Source organism: Triturus cristatus, chromosome 5_1, assembly GCF_964204655.1.
Source record: "Triturus cristatus chromosome 5_1, aTriCri1.1, whole genome shotgun sequence".
NCBI classification, from domain to species: domain Eukaryota; kingdom Metazoa; phylum Chordata; class Amphibia; order Caudata; family Salamandridae; genus Triturus; species Triturus cristatus.
The window spans coordinates 300,240,961-300,258,423 of record NC_140587.1 but is presented as its reverse complement, the minus strand read 5'-3'; the positions used below and the strand labels follow the sequence as shown (position 1 = coordinate 300,258,423).

General features: G+C 49.4%; 1 protein-coding gene across 1 annotated transcript in view; it reads right to left on the bottom strand.

The window, feature by feature from the left end:
- The window catches only part of KLHL38 (kelch like family member 38), a 75,594-nt gene that overhangs the window by 19,614 nt on the left and 38,517 nt on the right, over positions 1 to 17,463 (bottom strand). The gene's annotated exons all lie outside the window — the stretch shown is intronic.

Here is a 17,463-nt window from a genome sequence, read left to right as displayed (position 1 = left end):
AGGAAAAAGTTGACAATCAGGATAAGGCTAACTATTTATCCAAGCTTAAAATCTATCACAAAGCCATCAGCACTATCCGCGCTACTTTCTATGCTGACAAAATTAGCTCCAACCCGAACCCATCTAAAGTGATCTTTAAACTAGTCAAAGAACTCCAAAACCCTAGGTCGCCCTCTCCCAAAATTTCATCCAACGAACAATGCGAGCAGCTGGCCACATACTTCGTTGAAAAGGTCCAAAAAATCTATGAGACCTTTCTGCAGAACCCTCCTCACTCTGGAGAACTTAAGACACCAGCTTCCACCATCACCCCTCTTACCCAAATCCCTGCCATCACGGCTGCTGACCTGACCAAACTCTGCAAGAAAGTGAAGTCTGGCTCCCCAGCTGACCCTATGAGCCCCTCTCACTTCCTGGACTCGATTGACTTTTTCCTACCCCCCATGCTGGATATCCTCAATCTTTCCTTCACCTCTGCTTCTGTACCCATAGCTTGGAAGCAAGAGTGGGTATCACCGATAATCAAAAAACCCACCCTGGACCCTTCCAAGCCGGAAAACTTCCGGCCAATATCCCTCCTCCCCTGGATATCTAAAATAGCAGAAGCCCATGTCAATGGCATCCTCTCGAAACATGTGGACCACCACGGAATCCTGGATCCATCCCAAAATAGCTTTCGAGCGGGCCATAGTACTGAATCTGCCCTACTGGCCACCACCGAACATCTCCGGATGATTTTAGACTCCGGTCAAAGTGCTGCGCTGATCCTTCTAGATCTCAGCGCAGCCTTTGACACGGTATCCCACGACATTCTTCTGAAACGTCTGGAGATAGCCGGTGTGACTGGCCTCGCTCTCGCATGGTTCCAATCCTTTCTTAAGGACAGATCCTTCAAGGTGTCAGCCCCCCCATTTCTCTCTAAATTTATTTATTTATTTATTTTAGTGTTTTATAGAGCGCGAACATGACCCATGAGGGTATCAGAGCGCTTTACATGGTTAACAGGAGAAAAAAAATATATATATATATATGTCCAGCCGCTTGCGGATGTGGCCAAAGAGTGGGGGCTCACGCTGGTTTCGTACGCCGACGACACCCAGCTGGTCGTCACCCTCTCGGAAAGCCCGTCCATCGCGGCATCCAAGTTCAGAGAGGGCTTGGCAGCGGTGGCACAATGGATGACGGATAATTACCTCCAACTTAATGCTGGGAAAACCGAGGTGCTCCTCCTTGGCCGAAACACCAGCCTATGGAACGAGCACTGGTGGCCGTCATCCCTTGGCACCACTCCACTCCCTAAAAACTGTGTAAAAAATTTGGGAGTCTGGATGGATGCTAACCTTAGCTTCCAGTCACACACTAAAAAGATGGCAGCCACCTGCATAGGTCTCCTAAGGAACCTCAGGCCTATACTCGGACTCTTTGACTCAAAGGCTCGCCAGCTAATTGTCCAGGCAACCATCTTGTCACGCCTGGACTATGCGAACGTCCTCCTCCTGGGAGCAAACAAAGCAGAAACGGCTAGGTTCCAACGAATCCAGAACGCGGCGGCTAGAACGCTGGTCGGTCTCCCACGCAGATGCTCAGCCAGAGCCACCATCCGCAAACTCCACTGGCTGCCCGTGGAACACAGAGTTAAATTTAAAGCTCTCATCACGACCTTTAAAATTGTCAAACAGGGAAATCCCCCTCTGCTGCGAAACCTGGCCCGACCCTATGTTCCTGGCCGTGAACTACGCTCCTCTAACCAACTTCTTCTGGAAGTACCCAGAACTAAGCTCTGTCGCACTGGAGGTCGTTCCTTTAGCGTTCTCGGTCCCAAACTATGGAACGATCTCCCGCTCAGCATACGTTCCATAGACTGTCTCCCAGTCTTTCGCAATGCAATCAAGACCCTCCTCTTTCCTGCTCTCTAGGGCCCTTATCTACTCCCCCGTCTAGTAGGTGTGAGCATGTCTCTCAGCGCCGGGACGCCCCATTGCTGGGGTAGCTGTTGCGCTTCACCAAACCTAGAAATTAGAAAATTAGAAAAATTTGATATGTCACCCCCTTCTCCAAAACAGTCTTTAAAACTAACTTTTTGAATGAGTACTTTTGATAAAATAACTTAGTTCGTCCAGGAAAAAACATACTGAGAGAACCATTAGGTGATGATCTAAGATTTATACGAGGGTCCATAAAACATCAGGTGAAGGGTATACAGTTACAAAATTATTTTCTGGAATGCCCATCCTAACATTTCTTTTGGCATAAAAATGTTTATACAACAATCCCATTAGGCCGAAACGGCAGACTGGACCCCTCGTTACTCCATCCAGGAGCTCCCAGGAGGTGGGGGCGGGGGGGGGGGGGGTGAAGACATTCGACTAGAGGGACTGATCCCTGGGTGGCCTCAACCACAGACTTCAATAGTGTTCCCGCAAGACCTTGGAGGGAGTGGCCAGTGTGCATCGGCTGTGGGCCTCGAGCCAACACCACATTTTGGCGGCAGAGCCTCCAAGGAGGTCCAGGACCCTCCAGAGGTGAGCGGCAATGAAAGGGGTGACCTTTGGGACTTTTTGGGACACGAGCGCTGTCAGCAATTTTCCCCTCCTGACCCTGTATCCACTTTGCGCTCCTTCCTGGACATTGGAGGGAGCAGCCAGCGCGCATAGGCTGTAGGCCTCGCACCAACACAGGCTTTCGCCGGCAGGCCCCTCGGGGGATCCAGGGCCAGCCAGAGGTAGGCGGAAGCGGGAGGGGGGGCCACAGTGAATTGTTGGACCCCCGGATAGTGCACACTTCTTTCTGGCCCCTGGCCTAGGACTTGACCTTTTCAGGCCACATCACCTGGGAAGGGCCTGGAGCCAGGGAACATAACATAACAGAGTTGCCCCTATGAAACCAGCAAAAGCAAACAAAACCTCAAAACAAGCCAGCTTGTACACCATAGAGCTCAGAACCACTGAACGCAACTGCTACTGATTCGAGAAGCAATGGTGCGTTATTAAGAACCCCTCCGACAAAGCTGCTCAAAAAGCAGCCCTTAGCTACTACCACCTGCACATCAAGAAAGCAGCCATCACTGCACGCATCGATTCCGCAGCCAATCATACGAAGGAACTCTTCAAAATAGTCAAGGAATTCTCCAACCCAACAGTCACAGAGAACACTATCCACCCCTCCCAGGAACTTTGCAACACCCTCTTCGACTAATTCCACAGCAAGATTGCCACCATCTACAACAACGTAGACCCCCAACACACCACTCTCAACCTCAATAATCTCAACCAACCAGGGCAAACCAGGGGAACAATCGCCACCTGGTCTCCACTCTCCATGCAGATCACCACAACCATCATGTCATCTATCCACTCTGGGGCACCTACCCAGCCCTGCTCCTAACATCTCTTTAACCTCAGAACCAACCCAATCAGCACAAAACTCACCAGCATCCTCAACGCCTCCATCTCCACAGCAACCTTACAGGACAGATGAAAACACGCAGAGGTCAGAACCCTCCTAAAGAAACCCTCCGCCGACTCCAGGGATCTAAAAGATTACCAACCAATCTCCCTGCTCCCTTTCTGGCTAAAGTACCCAAGAAGGCCATCAACCAAGAGGTCACTGAATACCTGAAATGAAACCACCTACTTGACACCTTGCAATCAGGATGAGAGACAACTACCTCAAACTCAAATCCGACAAGACGGACGAACTGATCTTCGGGAAGAACACTTACGTCTGGGACTACAGCTGGTGGCCAGCAGAACTCAGACCAACAACAACAGACCATGCACGCAACCTCAGCATCATCCTTGACAGCCAACTGACCATGAATCGACAAGTCAACACAATCGCCGCCTCCTGCTTCCACACACTTTGCATGCTTCGCAGAGTCTTCAAATGGATCCTAGTTAACACCAGAAAAACCGTCACCAAGGCCCTCATCACCAGCTGCCTCGACTATGGCAAAGCACTCTAACGGGCATCTCCACCCAACTCCTCAAAAGACTCCAGACCATACAGAACGCTGCAGCCAGACTCATCCTGGATTCTCTCAAACGGACCAACATCAGCCCCCACCTCAGAAACCTTCACTGGCTCCTCATCCAGAAGAGATACCAGTTTAAGATCCTCACACACACCTACAAAACCCTACACCATCAAGGACCGTTCTACATCAACCATCAACTAAACTTCATTCAGCCCGCAAGACACCTGCGCTCCTAATTACTCGCGGTGCACACACCCACCGCATCCATCGTAGCTGCAGCAGGGGCTGCTCCTTCTCCTACATCACCACCAAGACCTGGAATGACTTGACCCTCAAACTCTGAACAGCACCCTGCCTGGCAGACTTCAGAAAGAAACACAAGACCTGGATTTTCGATGGAAACACTGCACCCTCAGTGCCCAGATACCCCTAAGGGTGACAGTGCTGAGCTATACAAATGCTGATTGATAACGTGTATTGATAAAGTGCACGTTCAAACAGAGGGACATCTTGGCGCTGAATAACAGATGGGGCCTGAAGCCCAGTTGAGGAGGTTGCTGCTCCAGAAGGGGGATTTCTGGGCCCTTGAATCGGCCCTCCATATTAGACAAGGGTTGGGGCCTTGATAGGGCTTATTGAGACTGGTTGGGCGACCCTCACATTACTGGTTTTTGGGAGCCTCACCTTTGGGCTCCTCCGGTGACGCAGTGTTGCAGTGGCCCGTTGACCCTGGGGCCTTCTCCTGTCGCTTGGCCCCCCTGCCCTCCTGCCTGGGTAGGGGGGCCAAGCGACAGGAGAAGGCCTGCCGGAACATTATTCAGGGGCTCCTCATATCTGATTTTGGTTTGCGCCCTCTATTGCTTTCTGGGGCTGATCGTGTTGCCCCGTCCTCCCTGGAGGGATCATTTTGCAGGGTAAGCAGGCCCTATGTCCTTGGACCTCTACAGATTATCAAAGAGCTGGGGGTTCAGTATGCAACGTTTAGGGTCCTGGAACTGCTGGCATGGGGTGTACGAAACCAGCTAAGACGTTTCTGCAGGCACGACCGCTGACAAAGGTATCCTTCGTTCTCTGCAGGAGATCCATGCGGCCTTTATGGCCTACTATACAGATCTCTACTGCCCCTCCCCAGATCCCCCTCTGCTGACTTCAGGGCATTCTTGGCGGCCTCTGCACAGCTTCCCAGATTAACACCACTTGAGTGGCAGACCTTGACGCCCCCCCCTCCCCCCTTACAGTGCAGGAAATTCATGCTACCATCACAGCACTGGCCCCTGGTAAGAGTTTTATAAGTCTTTTCAGGGTGACCTGGCTCCATGACTTCTCAGTCTCTATGAGGGGACATTGGCTGCCAGTTCCCTGCCAGCCACAATGCATGATGCCTCCAATGCTTTGTTACTTAAGCTAGGCAAGGACCCCTTGGATCCTGGCGTCCTATTGCCATCCTGAAGGTTGACTACAAGATCTTGAGCTTGTTCCTGGCTAGGAGGGTCCAGTTGATTTTGTTGACCAGGATGGATTTATTCAGGGCAGGAGTACCTCTCTTTGTGTCTGCCAGTTGTTCCGGGTTAGGAAGGCAGTACAGACCTGCTGGCCCAGGGCAGAAGCACTGATGTTGGATATCTGTAAGGCCTTTGACTTCCTCAGCTGGGATTGCCTTTTTATGGTCTTGTGGAGTTTCGACATTGGCCCCCACATTAATAAGCGTATCCAACTCCCCTATACCTCCCTACAGCTTGGACCCACTTAAGGGGGTTAATATCAGGATCCGTTGCGGTCGGCGCAGAAGCTGTCAAGGTTCTCCCCTTTCACCCTTGCTCTTTGCCATTGCTATGGAGCCTCTGGTTTCCTGAGCGAGGGTGGAGGGGCTAGGTTAGGGTAGCCCTTTGCATCTGCAGGACGTAGACTTTGACCTTTTTGACAGGTGCTTCCCTCCTGCCAACTTTGGACATGTTCTGGACTTATGGTCAGTTGGGATAAATCCTGCCTCTTCCATTTGGAGCAAGAATTGGAGCCAAGGGATGTGGATTGGGGGGGGGGGGGGGGGGCAGTTCACTGGGAACATGCTACTGTCCGATATTTGGGGACCAAGGTATGTGACTGCAGCAGTGGCCTTGATTCACTCATCCATGCCCTTCCGAACATCGCTCCTCTTGTCTGTCTCAGGCCCGGTAGCAATTCTGAAAATGATCATCCATCCCTGCCTCCTTCACTATTTTGTGGACCTCACGCTTCCTTGTTCAGGACATAAATGCCCTGCTGAGGGATCTCTTCTGGCATCGATCATGCAGGCGGGTGGCTATCGCAAAGCTCCAGCTCCCTCTGGAGCAGGGGGCCCTTGTGGCACCTAACTTGGAATACTATTATTTGGTGGTCCAGCTGCAGTGGCTGTCCTGTTGGTTGGTTGGTCGCTATTTGGCAGACACAGGGACATATGGCCTCCCTCTTCTGAGGGTCTTTCTCCTTCATCTTCTTAATGCCTAGACTTGTGTTCCCCCGGACTTGCCTGTTCTCCCGAAGGTTGCTTTGGGGTGCTTTAGACCTGCTCTCCCTCTCACAAAACATGTCGTTCTGTATGCCCTGGTGGTACCGTTGCTTGGGGTCCTCCTGCCAGAGGGCTGCCTTACTAGGGGCTGTCGCCGGAGTTGGGATGAGCCAGGTATTATGTGCTAATCGGACCTTCACATCAACAGACAATTACTGCCATTCGAGGCGGAGTGGTTTGCCCTACCTCAGGGACAGTTTTTTCTTCATGCTTCCCTCCAGGGGGCGTTGGAGGATGCCTGAGGGGACCAAGGCTCATGCAAACCCTGCATACTGTGGGTGGGGGCCGTAGATTGGTTACCTGGCGTATTAGGGGTCTTCTTACACACACACCAGCTTCACTTCAGTCCTTGAGGGAGACGTGGAAGAGGGAGTTTGACAGACCACTTTGAGCAGGAAATGGGAGAGGGCACTGGCGTATCCAAGGTGGGTGTCCCGTAATGCTTGCCTTTAAACTCATCCAATTCTATATTCTTCTTTGCGCATATCGTTCCCTGCAGCGGATTGCAAGGATATTTCCTGGTGCTTCCAAACTTTGTCCTCTATGCGGTGCCTGGTGGCTGATCTGAAGAAGGCCATCATAACCCACTGGAAGTCTCCCGCCCCTCACACCTCGATTCAGTGGCTGGTGCTATTCACCAGGTGGGTGATAGCTGAGGTTATGGCGCTGCATAGAGAGGATGCACAGGGCGTTCGTCAGCGCCAACTGGCCCTGGTTTGGGATTAGGGATATTTTCCCATTTTTGCTCCTTCGTGTACCTATCCGTCTCCTGATTGGACTCTCTGTGACCACCACCATTGTACTTTTGTACTGTCATGCTTTTATCTTACTGTCTTATTTTGCCTTGTTTAAACAGCAACAAAAACAAAAAACATGTTAAAAAAAAAACTGCCCATGCCCTTGTGATCTCCCAGCTACACAGAGCACTGAGTCAGGAGTGAGGATTGGTGAATATTTTATTGACCTCTTGATAGGGGCAGTGTATAGGGTGTGTGGGACTCAAGATGGGGACATAAAGTCAATACAGAAACAACAAGAGTTCTTTCTGGGTCCGTCCAGCCACATTGTCACCGAGGGGAAGCTGTATTTCCTTCTTCTCCAAAAAGGGGGCGGGGGGTTCTGTGGTCTTTGTACAGTTTCTCCTTCTTGCCGGGACGTCAGAAGAGGGGTGTGTGTGGTTTTCAGCCCTATCCGCCTCCATTGGTGAATCCGGTGCTTCCACACTCATGCCTGGCATGATTATGACTGAGGTCCTGGACACCGAATGGCCTGAGCTCCAACATTCTCCTATTCATCATTGTAGAACTCCAGTCTTCTAAGGAGCCCTTCTACTCTGGCCAATTATTCTAGTCATTGGACACTTTTTGGTAGCTGGCCAGAGCCAGACAGAACACCAACATCAACTCTGGGGAAAAACACTATCCAAACTAGCCCGCAATGCAGGAGGTCATGACTAGGAAGGGACTGTGGGGGCATAGCAGCCTACATAATAAATGCTAGAGTGGCCAAAGGGCAAATATGCCAATTTTCTAATTTAAAAAAAAAAAAAAACTCCTTTCATAAGTCTCGATTTTTTTTAAGGGATGGGTTCCCTAAAAATCCCACTCCATCCACTTCGAACTGTTAACTGGTGACAATTAGGTACTGTACAGCTCCATGGCAGGGCTCTTGACTCTTTGAGACCTCTGGTTGTTCGTTTGTGGCTGTACTCAAGTTGCCTTTTTGAGATCTGCCCCATGACCTTACAGGTATGTCAGAACACTCTATTAGAACCTACAAATGAAGTTTTACAATCCTTGTTGGCCTCCAAAGTCTCATTTCTGGTGGCCGCCACCTTTGCTAGGGAGTTTGGCAAATTCAATACTTGGGTTATATCTTCATCTTATATGAAGATCGCGCCAGATTGTGCAATGTTACAGCCTGGTACTACTTCTGGTCCCAAAATGGTTTCTAGGTGCTATGGAGAAAAAGATATTGTGTTACTGTAAGAAAATGCCTCTTTTTGTGTGGTCACCTCCATTATATCTGGATTGATATCACTGTTTTTTAGATCTGCGCACTGGGGGCCCGATTCACAGAATTAACTTAAGACAAAATCCTAAACTTACTACTTTTGGTATTCTGTGAATCGTGCCCTGGGACACTGCTAACCAGGCCCGAGTGCTTGTGCTCTGACCTCTAAAACATGTCAAATTGGTTACACTCCTGAATGGTATATTTAACTTCCCTATAAGTTCCTAGTATATGGTACAAAAGTGTACCCAAAGCCTGTAAGTGAAATGTCAATAGTGGATTTCAGCACATTTTGCGCCACCACAAAAAAGATAATACAAAGCATGTCTCAAAGCCTGCCCCTGCAGCCTGAGTTGGCAGTTTTAAAACTGCCAATTCAACCTGGCAAAGTAAACCTTCTGCCATGCTAAACCTCACTTCTTGATACTTATGAGTCACCTCTAAGGTAGGTCGTAAATGCCCATAGAACAGGGCGCATGCTGTTAATAAAGTAAAACATGCATATTTTATGTTTAATGTGTTCTGGCAGTGAAAAACCTCCAAAGCCGTTTTTCAGTGTGGTAAGGCTGACTCCCTCCAAGGAAAGTACTGGGATACATTATAACATTTTACAATGCTTGAGTTCACTTTGGGAGAACATAGAAAAATTATTCAAGGACTCATTTTAATAGTAATTTGAAATCCAACTTAACGCTTAAGTTAGATTTTATATCACTGTTTTGAAAAAGCCACGTTTAGAAAGTTGTAATTTTTCTTCCTTAGTTAAATGGTCCTTTCTGACAGTGTTCATTGCCACCCAGGAGTTGAATGGCTCCTTGATTAGGTGTGAAGTGGCACCCAGAGCTGAAACAAAGGGAGGGACAGAGGGTCTGACCTTCCACTGATGTGATGGCCATCTAAGCTGCAACCAGGAACCGAATTAGCTTCAAAGGTTGCCTACCCCATCACTGGCAGATGTAGCTCACACCTGTGTCTGCCTCCCTTTTGTCTTCATAGCCAACTTGTCTCCAAACCCAGTGGGAGGGGTAGCTGCCCCAGAACAGAGTGACAACAAGGAAGGTTTTGTCCTTTATTATAGGCACACCTCTCGGTGGGCACAGGGAGCTCTGCACAGGGGAACAGCCCTGTCAAGTACCACGCATCAGGCGTTAGACAAACGCATTTCAGTGTGGTGTTCCGTATCACCAAACTGAAATGCAGAATCACGCATTATAGCACCTATCAGCTGTCAAGCCGGAGCACTGCTAATATGCACCAAATACTGAAAGCTGCAGTGCTCCGGCAGGCTTGGGGACTGGTCATCTGCTCCCTAGCTGATACTGTACTGTGCTACAATGGTACACAACACCACGCAGCATAACTCTGACGTCACTGGGAGCCGCTCACTGTCAGTGACCAATGTCTAATACAGAGATAGTGTGTGAGACTCAGTAAGTGTGTCAGATTCACTTTAATAGGCAGTTGTTGGGTTCATTCTGTCGCGGCGCCAATTTCAAGTACTAACTGGCAGCTTGCTGCAGTGTGTATGTGGGTAATCAAGGCAGCGCAGCTGAAAAGGACTGCTTGCATCATCGCAGTATGGATCCCGTGGCCAGGCCGGGCCCGACCCCCACCAGCAGTGGATGAGTCGCTGTCCTGAGCCTGCTCAGCTGGCAACCAATCGGGAGCTTGCTGCTTTCACCGAGGTGGTATTGTGATCCTTTGGACCGGACCGCCTCTGACGTGACCCGACCCCACCGGCCAGGCTGCTGCTGAGAGTGTGAACCATGGCGGCCTGGGCCGCCAGAGTGGGGCAGCAGCTCAGAGCACCAGTGTGACCAGAGTCAGTTGTGTGCCACAATATGCAGCGGTGGCTTCGTTTGTCGCGGGACTCCGTCTCCAGTTGTAGCGGGTCGGCCACAGGGCTCGCCTGTTGCCGCTGCCCCACCTCGTAGAAGTGTAAGTCGTGAGCTCCTAATATAGCACTGACTTCTATAGTATGAACATTTGCTTTTGCTGGCACGCTCCTGTTGCTCAAATGGGTGTAATTTCTGATAATTATATGTTTCCCTCATCTTCATTGCTTGATTTTGCTTGGGAGAAAGGGTCATTCATAGTTGTTGAAATGTCACTCATAATTACTCTGAAATTATGAAAATGTCACACATAGCAATCTGACACCTTGGCAGCTATGGGGGAAGAAAGGTTCTGCCATGTTAGGTTTAGGTACATAGTGGCACTGTCGAATAGTTTATAGTAAAGTGGGTAATTTCACCCCTGGGAACTTTTACCCCAATGGCTAGGGAGTGGTCAGGAGTTTCTCCCACCCACAAGCTGGCACAGGCATACATGTTGTACCCCAGTACCCTCATCAAAACACTGCTGGACATGTGGAAGACAGAGGAAGGATTGCACTTGCTGTTGTGACCTGTGAGGAGAACTCTAAGGGCTGGACATGCTCATGCCTTGGTCTTCTACCCACGACCAAGAAGTAGACTTCAAGGGTCGGTTAGCTGATATCCTGTTAAGGTACAGCAGGGCTCGAAAAATCATTTAATTTTTACTAGACCTGCAGGTCTAGTAACCTAAAAAATGTACTTGACCTAACTAAAATGCTCTTGACCTCAGTTTCTGGAAGCAGAGCAAATGTGACAAGTTAACAAGATTTAAAGACATTTTATTGCTTTTTCACTTTGTGAGCAATAAAGATGCCTTTAAATCTTGCTATCTGGTCACATTTCCTCTGCTTTCAGAGACAGAGGTCAAAAGTCAGTCTGTCTTTCTATTGGCGAGTAGGACCTAAAAATAGCTCGCCCTAATTGAATCTGGCTTGCAAATGTGAGCAGGGAGTGGATTTTTCGAGCCCTGTACAGTCACAAAAGTCGCAAGAATCCCACTTACCTGAAGAAGCCCAGCTGACAAAGGTTCCAACTGGGCCTGCCCTGGTGGCTTCTACTAGAGTGAGTCATGACCTAGAACTGGTGTCCCTAAGGTGTTGGGGCCCTTAGATAAGTGTCAGAGTACTCTACTCATGTCCAATCTGCAAAAGCTGAGACTTAGAAACTTTTTGTCAACCTTTCTCTGAAGAACCGGTGATAGACCAGGACTGCCGTCGAGCCAACGCAGTCAACGTTGAATTGCTGGTCAGATTCAACTAGCTAGTATGATCTGCTGAAGTCCAAAAATAAAAGGCTTAACTGTGAACGACGCTGAGCCAAAGCCAAACAATGTGAAAACTATCCTGAGCATGGACACCGGACTTCGCCCACTCAGTGCTTTCCAACCTTTGTTACCGACTGCACTAGGACCTAACGCTTCAGAAATCCGCCACCATCAAATCTCGATTTGGATCCAGATTGGCACACTGATGACTCGTCGACAACCAACTTTTATCCAGAAAAGTTTCTATGTCCGAAAGTAATTGTTTGACTGGGACCTACCTGGGCCTTGAATCTGCCCCGTGCTCCATCGCAGTCAGCTTCAAACCTGACCCTTGTCCCGGTGTACTGCAACCATCTGCCTGCGGATGGTGGTGTGTGCTTAAACGTAATTTACATTTTGAAGATTCATATCTCCAATTCCCCTTTTTGGAGTTTGCTGTTTTGGTGTGATTTTGTTAATTAAAATATTCGTTTTTATTATAAATTGGAGCAGGATTTTTGGACTTAGGAAGTTCTAGGGTCAACACCCACGGGAGCACCAGAGTACTCGTGTTACCTCACCCAGGGAAGCCGGGTGCTTAGGTGTCAAATGGTGTGGGGTCGCGTTGTCGTTTTCAATGGGAGCTGGTGAAGAAGTGCTGCTGCCGGGAAGATGCGAAGTATCCGAAGAGATCCAAGCCTGGATCAAAGTCGAGAAGAACCTGAAAGCAGAGGGGACAGAGTCTGGGTCACTTGCCAGTGACCAGGGGCACGATAGACGAATGCCCACTGATGTCGGGTGATTTCAGGTGAAAGAGGTGAAGCTTGATTCTTCAGTCACGAGGACCATGAGGCTTCGAGGAGCTGGATTCGAGCTGTCCCACGAAGGATGTCGAGTGCTGCAGCGTCGGTGCCCGGATTGGACACAACAAGACTTGGCAACAGCAACCCACGCAGAAAGGAGAAAGATGCTTCGGTGCAGACCAGCAAGGTCTGAGGGACTCACCAATTGGTAGGGAGTCGGGGCACGTCTGGAGCAACCAGGAAAGCCCAAGGAAAATCAAAGTTACCTTCACAGGGACCCAACAGTCAACGGACCAGGGATCGCAAAGGGACCTCGAGAGGAATCACAAAATGGCGGCCCACGGGTCACTCGGGGTGACTAGGCTGACAATCTTCGGTGGATTCTCTGCTCAAGGTGGGGGCTACAAGTAACCCCAAGCACGACTTCAAGAGACGTTGAGAAGTCAATGCACTTGCAAAAGTGCACGGTGATCAGGAGTTCCGGTTCCACGTTACTCACGAGGGCTGCGGGTCTCAGCTTTGCTGGGGACTCGGGTCGGCCTCTGAGAAGTCTGGAAATCCTCTTCCTGTGTTGCAAAGTCTTTGGCATCTGGCGGAAGCTTCGGAGATGCAGACCTGTAATTGCTTCATTTGTGCCAAGCAGGGGAGTCACTCCTTGACCCCAAGAGAGATTTCTTCAGTCCTCTAGTCTTTAGTAGAGCGTCAAAGTTCCAAGATTCAGCTTCAGAGTTTCGTCCAGGGATATCTAAAGTCCTGTTGCCATGGGTTCCTTACTTATACCTAAGGAAGGGGTTGGACTAGCTCTGGGGACCCACCTGTGGGATGGTTTGGAAAGAGGGGTGGCTACACCCATTTCCTTTGTCCAGTTTCGCGCCAGAGCCGGTTTGAGCTGGACTATGCACAGGGACACCAAATGTGCCCCCAGTGCAGGACTTCAAAGCACTCTGAGAGTGCTCCCACCCAGCCCCAATACACATCAGCCTGTCTGGGAGATGGTTACACCTTCCTGTGACAGGAAACCTATTGTCCAGGTCTCCCCTGCCGGAGTTTCAGTCAGCAGTAGGAGGCCAGACCCGTGTCTGTGGCTGCAGCATCCATTTTGTGATGCCAGGCTCTGTTAAGCTGGTACCAGGTATACCGGTGCTGTCATGTCTGTCCCTCTAGAAGAGTGGGATCATATGCTCACATCAGGATTTGATGTGGGGCATGATTCCAAGGTGTTTGACACCAAACACGACATGTTTCCGTGCAGACAGTCCAAAGTTAGCATTAACCGTTTTAGATATAATGCACTTAAGAGTATATGGTCAGGCTGCACTACTGACAACCCCGGGGAAGAGATTCTGAAGGCTGCAGAGGGGCTCAGCTCATGCCTGGGCATCCTCTCACATATAACCAAGCACTCAACTCAGACAAAACGGAAGTCCTCATCCTGGGACCATCCCCCTCTGCCTGGGACGACTCCTGGTGGCCACCCGCCCTGGGCACCGCCCCCAAACCCACAGACCACGCACACAACCTGGGCTTCATCCTGGACTCCTCCCTCACGATGACCAAGCAAATCAACGCCGTCTCAGCATCCTGCTTCAACACCCTGCGCATGCTCCGAAAAATCTTTCGATGGTTTCCCACCGCAACCAGGAAGACCGTCACCCAGGCCCTTGTCACCAGCCGCCTGGACTACGGAAACACCCTCTACGCCGGAACCACAGCCAAGCTCCAGAAAAGACTACAGCGCATACAGAACGCCTCGGCAAGACTCATCCTGGACATCCCCCGCCACAGCCACATCTCTGCCCATCTGAAGGATCTGCACTGGCTCCCCGTCAGCAAAAGAATCACATTCCGACTCCTCACCCATGCACACAAGGCTCTCCACAACGCGGGCCCCAGGTACCTCAACAACCGACTCGCATTCTACACACCAACCCGCCAGCTCCGCTCTGCCAGCCTCGCCCTCGCCACCATCCCAGGAATTCGCAAAGCCACCGCCGGAGGAAGATCCTTCTCCTATCTGGCAGCCAAGACATGGAACTCCCTCCCCACCCACCTCCGGCTGACCCAGGACCATTTCGCCTTCAGAAACAACTCAAGACCTGGCTGTTCGAGCAGTAGCGACCCCCCCTCCCCCAGTGCCTTGAGACCCTTACGGGTGAGTAGCGCGCTCTACAAATTCCTTGATTGATTGATTGACCAAGCACCCTGCCTTCAGGATTGATAAGGCCTGCCATAGGAGTGACTGATAGGTTTCTATGTGAAGTGATAGGTGAGATATAGTGAACCTATATCTCAGTCAGGGGTGCATGCACCACCTTACCCAGGCTGCAGTAGCAGACCTGTGGTGTCATTTTGGAGGGCTTTCCAGGGGTGGTATAATACATGCTTCAGCCCATGGTAGACCTCTGGGGTACCTCTGCCCTAGGTATATAGTATACCATATACTAGGGACTTGTAAGGGCACCTCGGAATACAACCTGTGATGTACTTAGTGTACATAGAATCAATTTAGAGAGGAAGCAGCTAGGCTGGGGTCCTGAATAGCAAGGCCCCAGCCGGACTAAAGTAGAAAAACAGTGAAACACCAGCAAAAAGTGGGGGTAACCATAAGAGGCAGATCCTACTCTCCTACATCAACATTTTAACTTTTTGGTACTTCTAAATGCTTTAAACGTTTTCTTAAGTTAAGCCTTAGCCACAGCCACCAAGGGTTGAGCTTAGGCTTAAATATCTGACCTCAACCTAACGAGGATAGTGACTTTATTATCATCCATCTCAACTAATAACCCCCTTTCTCGCAATTATTTACCTATTTATAGCAATTCTTAAGTTGACAGAGAGCTGGGCACAAACACCCCTGATGTTCATAGGGCTGTTACCGTCCAACTTTAGTGTATTAAGTCCTTTTGCATGTCGTAAATAGTCTTTGTGACATCTAGTACAGATGGAAAGTAACAACGCTTCTGCCTCATCTATCAGTCCATGGGTTAAGTCTGCATTGTCGCAGCTTAAGAAACTTCAGGAATTCGGCTGCCTATGGTAATACAAGTGTTAGTAATCAATGAGAAGTAGCTCTGGTTTAAATTGTTTGTATGTCTGCGGGTGGAAAAAAAACCATTACGTTTTTTATGAAGGCCATCACCCATCAATCTAGTTGGTGGCATGCTTCATCATTGGGCCCCACCCGAGGTACCGAGTGTACCTCAGGTGTGCTTCGACGCCAGATTACTGCGGAGCGGGATTTTTTGGTTTGTGAGGGTGCTGTGAGTGTGCTCTGAGTGAGGTTTAAAATACTGTCCTGGGTGTCCCAAAGACTGTTTTAATGGTGGGCCCCAGGCAGTCGATAAAAACAAAGGCTGTGGGACGTGCACGGTAGGCTTATGGCCTCCGACGTCCTGTGCGGTCAACTAGTTTCAGCCAGGCCTTTTCTTCTACTGGCTTTCGTCAGGACCTTATATGTGTCGGGTGTTGCAGGGGTAGTTATGAGTTTGTCAGTGCCCTGTGTGTAAAGCACATGCTAAGGTGCTTATATGTGCAAGAGGTGTTTCCTCTCGGGTTGTACACCCGATTGTAGCGAACAACTCAGCATGGAGCTCAGCCGGGGGCCAGGACCATGTGCACTTGCGCGATGTCGCTGGACCCTCAATGAACCTGTTGTCACGGGGCACTGACAAACTCATAACTACCCCTGCAACACCCCACACATATAAGGTCCTGACGAAAGCCAGTAGAAGAAAAGGCCTGGCTGAAACTAGTTGACCGCACAGGACGTTGGAGGCCATAAGCCTACTGTGCACGTCCCACAGCCTTTGTTTTTATCGACTGCCAGGGGCCCACCATTAAAACAGTCTTTGGGACACCCAGGACAGTATTTTAAACCTCACTCAGAGCACACTCACATCACCCTCATGAACCAAAAAAACCCGCTCCGCAGTAATCTGGCGTCGTAGCACACCTGAGGTGCCCTCGGAACCTCGGGTGGGGCTCAATGATGAAGCATGCCACCAACTAGGTTGGTGGGTAAGGGCCTTCATAAAAAACCTAATGTTTTTTTTTCCACCTGCAGACATACAAACAATTTAAACCAGAGCTAGTTCTCATTGATTACTAACACATAAACTGGGGAAACGGACTAGCCTCTCTAGTTCTCCTCTCTCTTTTTGATTATAACATTATGGTAATACAAGGGCATTCTTACTGGGGCATGGTGGCTTCATGGAATGAGTGGCAAAGTGTTTCATTAGGGGAAGTCTGTCGAGTGGCTTCGTGGCCTTCATACGATATGCTTACATGTCATTATAGACTTTCATTTAGACAGATCACGAATGGTCTTGTCACAAAGCTGTTTTGAATGCTATTAAATCTCTATTTCTTGTTGTGATGTAAAACATAAAGGTGCAACATTTATTTGGCACAGGTGACTTATTTGTTTCTGGTACGTGTCTTGGCCCATGACATAGCAAATGGGGCTTTCTGCATCCTCATAATCAAAGAACTGGGACAAGAAAGATAGACTTCGAGATGGCAACCAGAGTATTTACAGCTAATCTTCATTTTTCCAATTCCAGACTTCTTTCTCCCTGTCCTTCCCTTCCTCGTTTCCTTCTCATGCTGGTTTACTAGAGAAAGTGTGTTAGTTGACGGGTACCATTAAGTAATTGGGTCATTTATAGGCACTGAAATGTGAACAAACAATTTGATGATCTCTGTTGCCTTTATGCATAAGCAGAAATATTAGAAATGAGTTTAAGAAATACATGATACTGGATTGGTGCACGGCACAAGAAAAACCTATGTATGAGGCGCGGGGGTGTCCTAAGAGATACCGGAGGGTGTGGGGCAAATGGCTGGGTGCCGTGGTGTAGCTCGTACTCTATATACACTGCTTGTACTCAATGCTGCAAGGTGGGGTTTGAAAGCAATGTCTTTGTTAAGTGTCTCATGTCACTGTTGGTGCTATCCAATGTCGTGTTGCTGGTTCTTTGTAAAAACAATGAAATTGATTATCA